Source organism: Salvelinus alpinus, chromosome 13, assembly GCF_045679555.1.
Source record: "Salvelinus alpinus chromosome 13, SLU_Salpinus.1, whole genome shotgun sequence".
In the NCBI taxonomy this organism is placed as follows: Eukaryota; Metazoa; Chordata; class Actinopteri; order Salmoniformes; family Salmonidae; genus Salvelinus; species Salvelinus alpinus.
In genome coordinates, this window is record NC_092098.1 from 24,155,699 (window position 1) to 24,165,741 (window position 10,043).

The window sequence follows — 10,043 nt, forward strand, 5'->3', positions numbered from 1 at the left end:
GAGCAATAGAGGTCTTCAGCACGGGCACCCCCCAAAAAAATCCCCCATCGGCAAAAGAATCACAGCACCTCACCCCCAAAATACTTCCCGTGGCTATGCTAAGCAGCAATCGTATTGTGTGTCCTCCAGTAGGCCTAAAGAACAGAGAAGATGACATGAGATGATACATGTTGGTAAAAGACAACCTTTCACTGTTCCTACTGTATTGAAAAGGTAATGTCAACATATTCAGAAAAAAATCTGGGATTCCATCAAGCTGTTGCTCAATTTGATTTAGCCCTTCCCTTATGTTCGAAAATGCTAGACATGTTATGGGTACATTTTTGTGAATCATAATTTGTAAAAACGAATCTTTAGCTTAACTTCAGATAAGTGTTGCTCAGCCTCTGAGCCTCAAAGGGAAATAATACATATAAGTCTGTGTTCAGCATGGTGGCACCATTTGGGTGCAGGAAGCGGCTTGATTTTAAGGGAGAATCTCAATTGGATTTGGTCGCCTCCTCTTCTCTGTCCTCTCCTCGCTAGTTTAAAAAGGTGAAAGGTAATCGAGCGTAGGCAAGGAAACGTGGAAACAAATGGCTTGTACGAAATTAGACTCTCCTTCTCGACTCTCATGTCATCAGGCAAATTACGTTTACAGGGGTGAAATCCCCAAATAAATGTGTAAAGTGATAAAAACTATTTTATTTTATAGATAAAAAGATAATAGCATGTCGTTTATAAATGTGTGCATGCTTTTCTCCATAGAAAAAACATCAGCTGATTCAAAGAGGGTGTGGTGGATTTTAAAACACTTCTGTGCTAGCCACCGAAAGGATACTCTCGAGCAATGTTCAGGCAAGCAGCTCCCAGGACTGCCACGCAGAATAAATATCAGCCCGCACAGAGAAGCACGAGATTGAACTAAACTCAACTTTCTAGTTTTCCCCCTTAGTGAACACTAACAAAGTTTCCCTCTACTGTGGGAATTGTGATCGAATCAACACAATATTAGACACTTTCAATGCAACATACCGAAACAAAACAAACTATGCAAGAAATGTTCTTCTATGCAGAGCGCATTGGAGTAGGATTCTATTCCATTGACAGGCATGACTCAGGCCCGTACTCGACACAGACCGGTGCGCCATAACCAATCATAGCTGCGGTATCCCTATATGCAAATAGACCATTGCCATATATGGATTTGTGCCATTCACTTTGAACTGAACGGTGTTTACAGCATGAGTGGTCGCAAAGTAGATGCACTTGTTTTGAGATCAAAGTAAGAGCTGCTTGTAGCCACGTTTACACATTTGTTCATATTCTTGGTTAGTAATTTAGTTATTAGCCCAGTTATAGCTAATTTCTAGTCAGCAATAGGGCAGTGGTTGTTTCCTACAAAAGCACAAAAAGTGTGCATTTCTAGCCATCTTTGAAAAGCAAGTCAGAGAAAAAGCTTTTTTTTCTGTCTTAAAGGAGCAGTGTTGTATTTTGAGACATGCTTGAATAAGCCAAGTAGCCAATAGGCAGAGGGTTGCATAATTTGTCTGATTCTCCGTAATAATGATATGGGAATAATAATGCTTTTAATTTTGTAAAGTGGTTTCTTGCATGAAGCAACACAACATTTTCAGTCACCTCCTTGTCTGAAAGACGAATGTCAATCCCTACATGTTTTTTTCAAACGTCTCATGAAATGTAGGCCTACATTGAACATCACACATTGGGTGCTACTGTAGGCTGAATAATAGAACAGCTATTTCCATTTTAAAATGTTATGGGATGCATTTTCTCCATTGTTTTTTATGGTAGGCCACTCTGATAGGCCTACATTATGATGAAATAGCCACAGTAGCCTACTTGGCCACAGTTATAATTGTAACTTAAAGCAAATACAGCCTCTGTGTTCAGAGTAAACTCGCACCAGCAGTTATAAAGAATTTTCACAACATTCAACTGTGCACTCAGCATACCTGAGATTTGCAAGTGCTGAAAATTATTAGAGGGAACATTGCTCGCAAGTATTCTCGGCAAGGGGCTACTGAGTAGTGGAGGACACTTCTCTTTTCGCCTACTAAAGAGTTGACACTCCCCTTTGACCAAGTGACCACTTATTGGTTTTCCGGGTCATGGAGGAGACGTGGATGGAGGAGTCGAGGAGAGGACAGACCTTGAGAATCTCCATAGGACACACCATTCAAGAGGTCATAAGAGGTCAAGGTCAAGTGGCGGGTCATACTGACTTCAGATCAGTGTTTCTCAGCTTCTGAGCATAGTTATACACCGAACAAACATATAAACGCAACATGTAAAGTGTTGGTCCCATGTTTTATAAGCTGAAATAAAAGAACCCACACATTTTCCATACACACAAAAAGCATATTTCTCCCAAATTATGTGCACAAATTTGTTTGCATCTCTGTTAGGGAGCATTTCTCCTTTGCAAGATAATTCATCCACCTGACAGGTGTGGCATATCAAGAAGCTGATTAAACAGCATGATCATTCCACAGGTGCACCTTGTGCTGGGCACAATAAAGGGCCACTCTAAAATGTGTAGTTTTGCCACACAATGCAACAGTCAGAAACCGTTTCAGGGAAGCTCATCTGTGTGCTCGTCATCCTCACCAGGGTCTTGATCTGACTGCAGTTCGGCATCGTAACCGACTTCAGTGGGAAAATGCTCACCTTTGATGGTCACTGGCATGCTGGAGATGTGTGCTCTTCACGGATGAATCCCGGTTTCAATTGTACCGGGCAGATGGTAGACAGAGTGTATGGCGTCGTGTGGACAAGCGGTTTGCTGATGTCAACGCGTGCCCCATGGTGGAGGTAGGGATTATGGTATGGGCAGGCATAAGCTACGGACAACGAACACAATTGCATTTTTCAATGGCAATTTAAATGCACAGAGATACCGTGACAAGATCCTGAGGCTCACTGTCGTGCCATTCATCCACCACCATGACCTCATGTTTCAGCATGATAATGCACAGCTCCATGTCCCACAGATCTGTACACAATTCCTGGAAGCTGAAAATGTCCCAGTTCTTCAATGGCCTGCATACTCACCAGACATGTCACCCATTGAGCACGTTTAGGATGCTCTGAATCGACATGTACAACAGCATGTTCCAATTCCTGTCAATATCCAGCAGCTTTGCACAGCCATTGAAGAGTGGGACAACATTCCACAGGCCACAATCAACAGTCTGATCAACTCTATGCGAGGAAATGTGTCGCGCTGCATGAGGCAAATGATGGTCACACCAGATACTGACTGGTTTTCTGTTCTACATCCCTAACTTTTTTTTAAAGGTATCTGTGACCAACAGATGCATATCTGTATTCCCAGTCATGTGAAATCCATAGATTAGAGTCTAATTTATTCATTTCAATTGACTGATTTCCTTACATGAACTGTAACTCAGTAAAATCTTTCAAATTATTGCATGTTGCGTTTATATTATTGTTCGGTGTACAGCCCTGTAATCGGCATGGTTGCATCATTCTTGTGCAGAAAGCAGCTTGGTTCTATGACACAGTTCAAGAGTTATCAAGGTCAAGGTCAAATTGTGGGTCAAATTGCCCCAGAACATCATGGATGTCACTTTTTTTGTTCCGGGTTGTGTTAATTTATTTTCTGTTTTTTACATGTTTGAAACCTGTACCAATGAATGTAGATAAAGGTTCATGGTGATTTTTTTTGTTGTTAAATAGTATTTTATTGATTTCAAACAAAATTGTGTGTCAAATTGAACCACAACATAAAAGCCTTGGCATAGAGAATGTCCCCCCTGGCTTTTCGGTTGGTCAGTGTGCATATGGGCAACTGTTGACAGTATTGTGCAAGTGCCCTGCCTGTGGCATTTCTGGCCCAGATTCCAGCAGCAATGTCCTTCAACCACTACCCTGATGCCCAGCCTGGCAAACACACATAACACATAAAAAGAACACATAGAACAGGAACCACTCAATAACCTTTTGACGCAGCCCACAGTCAACACATACTAAGCCATCTAAGACGCTTCCTCTACATTACCCACATGATAAAAAATACTACAGTTTACTATAGAATACTACAGTACTTTTTATAAAATTCTGTAGTAAACTGTAGTAAATACTACATTAATGTCTGCAAAAACACTACAATCCTGAAAAACACTACACTTATTTATTACAATATTTAATTTGTGGCACCCATAAGTGAGAAACCTACATGCCAAGTATAGACCGTATTGTATTGAATAGAAAAGAGCAGAAGCAGTCCTACTGACCTGTAGATTATGGAACAATTGCTCTTTTAGTATTTCTCCAGTAGGTTTCCTCAAGGAGAAAGCCTCCACTTCTATGTCAAAGATAATAAAACAAAAACACTACAGTAAATACTACAGTATATTACAGTCCGCAAAAACACTTCAATAAATACTACAGGAGACTACAGACTTTACTGCAATCCACAAAACACTAAATTAATTACTATAGTATATACAACAGTTTTATTTTACTACAGTATTTATAGTATAGTTAACTGTAAATACTACAGTATACTACAGTAAATACTACAGTATTCACTGTGGGGGTTTTGTAGACTTAGTGAATACTACAGTAAAGTCCGCAAAAACACTACAGTGAATACTATAGTATTTATACCATGGTATTTCATGTGGGTAGGCCTACAGTATGTGAAATCTAAAATGCTGTTCTCAGATATTGCAAGTAAATGTAACGTTATCATGCCCATGATTCATGGAGGTCCAAAGAGCTGATCACACTATGACAACAGAGATATGGTGATGGCCACAGTCTAGACACACAGAAATCAAATAGGATCAGAATAAAAAACTTGCATCTGGCTAATATCTACTGTACTGTAATTGACCCTTGAGTTTCTATTAAAAGAGTAACATTTTTATTTTACCATCAACTCATTACAGTCTGAGTGGCCGTCCAGTTTATTTGAAAGTGTTATAAGCTTTTATGACACCCTCACCCTCCCCTCATATCTATTTATTTATATAATGGATTCTTGACATAGCTCACTCTAATATACTGTATCTACTGCTGTGCATATCATTCTTAGTATATCTTGTGTAAATTATTCCAGTGCACATACGTATAGATTGCATTTTCATTACTCTTACAGTGCTATTTGGTTAGTTAAATGGATACGTCCCGACGCTCTTGATTCCTTGTTTTTTAAATTACTTGTTTTACATTTTTTGTTTGACATTTTACTGCATTTTTAGGAGCTAGTAAGATAAGCATTTCACTGCACACGCTAAAGCATCTGCTATACTGTGTACGCAACCAATAAACTTTGATTTGATTTGATAGTTACTTTATAGCATCTGATATAAGTACTAAGATCTGTTATGATGCACTTGTAGGGTTACAGTGCATCATGTTCCATTATATAAATACTAACAATGATATTGATCCAATTTACAGTGTCACAATCTTACCTACAGTATATTGCCTTATTATCATATAGGCCTACTCCTCCCTTATGTTCTTATTTGTTCGTTTCTGTTGCCCTGTGAGTGAAATTGTGACGCCACCATGATTGCTGTAAACTTCTAACCATGTGGCCCAATAGAGCTGGTACAATAAACCGATAAACGATACCGACCGAACCGACCATTTATTGAGAATAACTATAAGTAGCCTTTACTCGAAGAATGTGAAGTTTTAAATTAAACTGGACAATGGAAGCCACAACATTCAAAGTAGTAGTAGTCATTTTAAGGGTAATATAAAAAAGTAACTGGTGCACATTAATGTTTTAAACTTATCCTTACATTTATCGTTATTGTCATAATCCAGTACATTTATTGTCATATGGATTCTTTTCCATAGCACCCAGCTATGTCTGAATTTTTACATCGAGTAGTTTGGATACTGGCTACTGATTGACTAAAACAACATTAGGCCTTGTGTATGTGAGACCGTATACAATGACGTTTAGCCTTTTCACCTTTAAATCGTTGTGCCTTTTCACCTCGATAAAATGGCTACATCAACAATAGTTTGACATGCCAATGTACAAAATAAGCATTTAGATTAACTTGAGAGAAACCAAACAAAAAGAACATCTTGAAACAAACAAAGTGGGCACTTACCTGCTTCACTGACTGTTGTGCAAAAAAAGGGATACATTGTGAGTTTGGGAATACAACAAAAATGGAGCTGAACGTCATTCTACGGGACTAGTATGGTTCAGTGAGAAACATGAATGGCGAAGAATATGGGATTAGCAGCTATGCTGGACAGTTTGGCATGGAGTATACAGAAGGACACCGAATTCACAACAAGCAACAATGTGTCTGTCAGCGTAATTAAAAAGTTGAGGGAAGAGGGGCGCGATATAGCTTCCCAACAGTGAACGGCTACATATGGTATGTAACTGTTAGCTAGCTAAATCATTCTAATGTACCCTGACAATATAACCAACAGTTATGTACAGTCGTGGCCAAAAGTTTTGAGAATGACACAAATATACATTTTCACAAAGTCTACTGCCTCAGTTTGTATGATGGCAATTTGCATATACTCCAGAACGTTATGAAGAGTGATCAGATGAATTGCAATTAATTGCAAAGTCCCTCTTTGCCATGCAAATGAACTGAATCCCCCAAAAACATTTCCACTGCATTTCAGCCCTGCCAATAAAGGACCAGCTGACATCACGTCAGTGATTCTCTCGTTAACACAGGTGTGAGTGTTAACAAGGCTGGAGATCACTCTGTCATGCTGATTGAGTTTGAATAACAGACTGGAAGCTTCAAAAGGAGGGTGGTGCTTAGAATCATTGTTCTTCCTCTGTCAACCATGGTTACCTGCAAGGAAACACGTGCCGTCGTCATTGCTTTGCACAAAAAGGGCTTCACAGGCAAGGATATTGCTGCCAGTAAGATTGCACCTAAATCAACCATTTATCGAATCATCAAGAACTTCAAGGAGAGCGGTTCAATTGTTGTGAAGAAGGCTTCAAGGCGCCCAAGAAAGTCCAGCAAGCGCCAGGACCATCTCCTAAAGTTGATTAAGCTGCAGGATCGGGGCACCACCAGTACATAGCTTGCTCAGGAATGGCAGCAGGCAGGTGTGAGTGCATCTGCACGCACAGTGAGGCAAAGACTTTTGGAGGATGGCCTGGTGTCAAGAAGGGCAGCAAAGAAGCCACTTCTCTCCAGGAAAAACATCAGGGACTGACTGATATTCTGCAAACGGTACAGGGATTGGAATGCTGAGGACTGGGGTAAAGTCATTTTCTCTGATGAATCCCCTTTCCGATTGTTTGGGGCATCCGGAAAAAAGCTTGTCCGGAGAAGACAAGGTGAGCGCTATCATCAGTCCTGTGTCATGCCAACAGAAAAGCATCCTGAGACCATTCATGTGTGGGGTTGGTTCTCAGCCAAGGGAGTGGGCTCACTCACAATTTTGCCTAAGAACACAGCCATGAATAAAGAATGGTACCAACACATCCTCCGAGAGCAACTTCTCCCAACCATCCAGGAACAGTTTGGTGTCGAACAATGCCTTTTCAAGCATGATGGAGCACCTTGCCATAAGGCAAAAGTAATAACTAAGTGGCTTGGGGAACAAAACATTGATATGTTGGGTCCACGGCCAGGAAACTCCCCAGACCTTAATCCCATTGAGAACTTGTGGTCAATCCTCAAGAGGCGGGTGGACAAACAAAAACCCACAAATTCTGACAATCTCCAAGCATTGATTATGCAAGAATGGGCTGCCATCAGTCAGGATGTGGCCCAGACGTTAATTGACAGCATGCCAGGGCAGATTGCAGAGGTCTTGAAAAAGAAGGGTCAACACTGCAAATATTGACTCTTTGCATCAACTTCATGTAATTGTTAATAAAAGCCTTTGACACTTATGAAATGCTTGTCATTATACTACAGGCCACGACTGTAGACCTAACTATTAGCTAATGTTATTTTGTCTTGTGTTTCAGGTACACAAAAGAGCGAACAGGAGTGAACACCCTCGCAAAAATGCTGCCTAAAATCTTCAAAATAGCTGTCCCATCACAGATTTACACATAACACTGTCTTCGAACCACCATGATCCAAAAACTGTCTGATGACACAGACACGAGAAATAGAGGCATGAAAAATATTGTCTGTCAGAAGACACAGATTCGAAACCCCTCTTCAAAGTTTCTGGAGGCCAAATCAAGAAGCAGTGGAGCACTATTCTCTCTGACATCACAGCAGCAGCTCCCCCAGTTAAAAGAATGGCATCCTTTACCAGCAGCGTGGAGCAAACAAACGACAACATAGGCAAACCAATAACAACAGATAATATGGGAATTTTTTTCATTCGTGCACAATAAATGGCAAAATTCAGATAAACATTAACAAATAATTGGCATGTGTTAGTCAATCTAGATGTCAAATAAAATAAAATAAAATTCTATTGGTCACATACACGTGTTAAGCAGATATTATTGTGGGTTTAGCGAAATGCTTGTATTTCTAGCTCCGACAGTGCAGTAATATCTAACAAGTAATATCTAAAAATTTCACATACAGTTGAAGTCGGAAGTTTACATACACCTCAGCCAAATACATTTAAACTCTGTTTTTCACAATTCCTGACATTTAATCCTCGTAAAAATTCCCTGTCTTACGTCAGTTACGATCACCACTTTATTTTAGGAATGTGAAATGTCAGAATAATAGTAGCGAGAATGATTTATTTCAGCTTTTATTTCTTTCATCACATTCCCAGTGGGTCAGAAGTTACACTCAATTAGTATTTGGTAGCATTGCCTTTAAATTGTGTAACTTGGATCAAACGTTTTGGGTAGCCTTCCACAAGCTTCCCACAATAAGTTGGGTTAATTTTGGCCCATTCCTCCTGACAGAGCTGGTGTAACTGAGTCAGGTTTGTAGTCCACCTTGCTCGCACACACCTTTTCAATTCTGCCCACAAATTTTCTATAGGATTGACGTCAGGGCTTTGTGATGGCCAATCCAATATATTAACTTTGTTGTCCTTAAGACATTTTGCCAAAACTTTGGAAGTAAGCTTGGGGTCATTGTCCATTTGGAAGACCCATTTGCGACCAAGCTTTAACTTCCTGACTGATGTCTTGAGATGATGCTTCAATATATCCACATAATTTTTCTCCCTCATGATGCCATCTATTTTGTGAAGTGCACCAGTCCTCAGAATTTTTTTTTTTAGACCTCCACAAGTCTGGTTCATCCTTGGGAGAAATTTCCAAATGCCTGAAGGAACCACGTTTATCTGTACAAACAATAGTACACAAGTATAAACACCATGGGACCATGCAGCCATCATACGGCTCAGGAAGGAGACGCATTCTGTCTCCTAGAGATGAACGTACTTTGGTGCGAAAAGTACAAATCAATCCCAGAACAACAGCAAAGGACCTTGTGAAGATGCTGGAGGAAACAGGCACAAAAGTATCTATATCCACAGTAAAACGAGTCCTATATCGACATAACCTGAAAGGCTGCTCAGCAAGGAAGAAGCCACTGCTCCAAAACCACCATAAAAAAGCCAGACTACAGTTTGCAACTGCACATGGGGACAAAGATCGTACTTTTTGGAGAAGTCCTCTGGTCTGATGAAACAAAAATAGAACTGTTTGGCCATAATGACCATCGTTATGGTTGGAGGAAAAAGGGGGAGGCTTGCAGGCCAAAGAACACCATCCCAACCGTGAAGCACATGGGTGGCAGCATCATGTTGTGGGGGTGCTTTGCTGCAGGAGGGACTGGTGCACTTCACAAAATAGATGGCATCATGAGGGAGAAAAATTATGTGGATATATTGAAGCAACATCTCAAGACATCAGTCAGGAAGTTAAAGCTTGGTCGCAAATGGGTCTTCCAAATGAACAATGACCCCAAGCATATTTCCAAAGTTGTGGCAAAATGGCTTAAGGACAACAAAGTCCAGGTATTGGAGTGGCCATCACAAAGCCCTGACCTCAAGCCTATATAAAATGTGTGGGCAGAACTGAAAAATCTTGTGCGAGCAAGGAGGCCTACAAACCTGACTCAGTT

At 40.4% G+C, this 10,043-nt stretch overlaps 1 non-coding gene across 1 annotated transcript; it reads left to right on the forward strand.

Moving 5' to 3' along the window:
* The first annotated feature begins 4,272 nt into the window (after positions 1-4,272).
* Positions 4,273-4,326, forward strand: LOC139538086 (U7 small nuclear RNA). Its single transcript, XR_011667660.1, has one exon. It is a non-coding gene; the product is annotated as a U7 small nuclear RNA (small nuclear RNA).
* Positions 4,327-10,043: the final 5,717 nt, after the last annotated feature.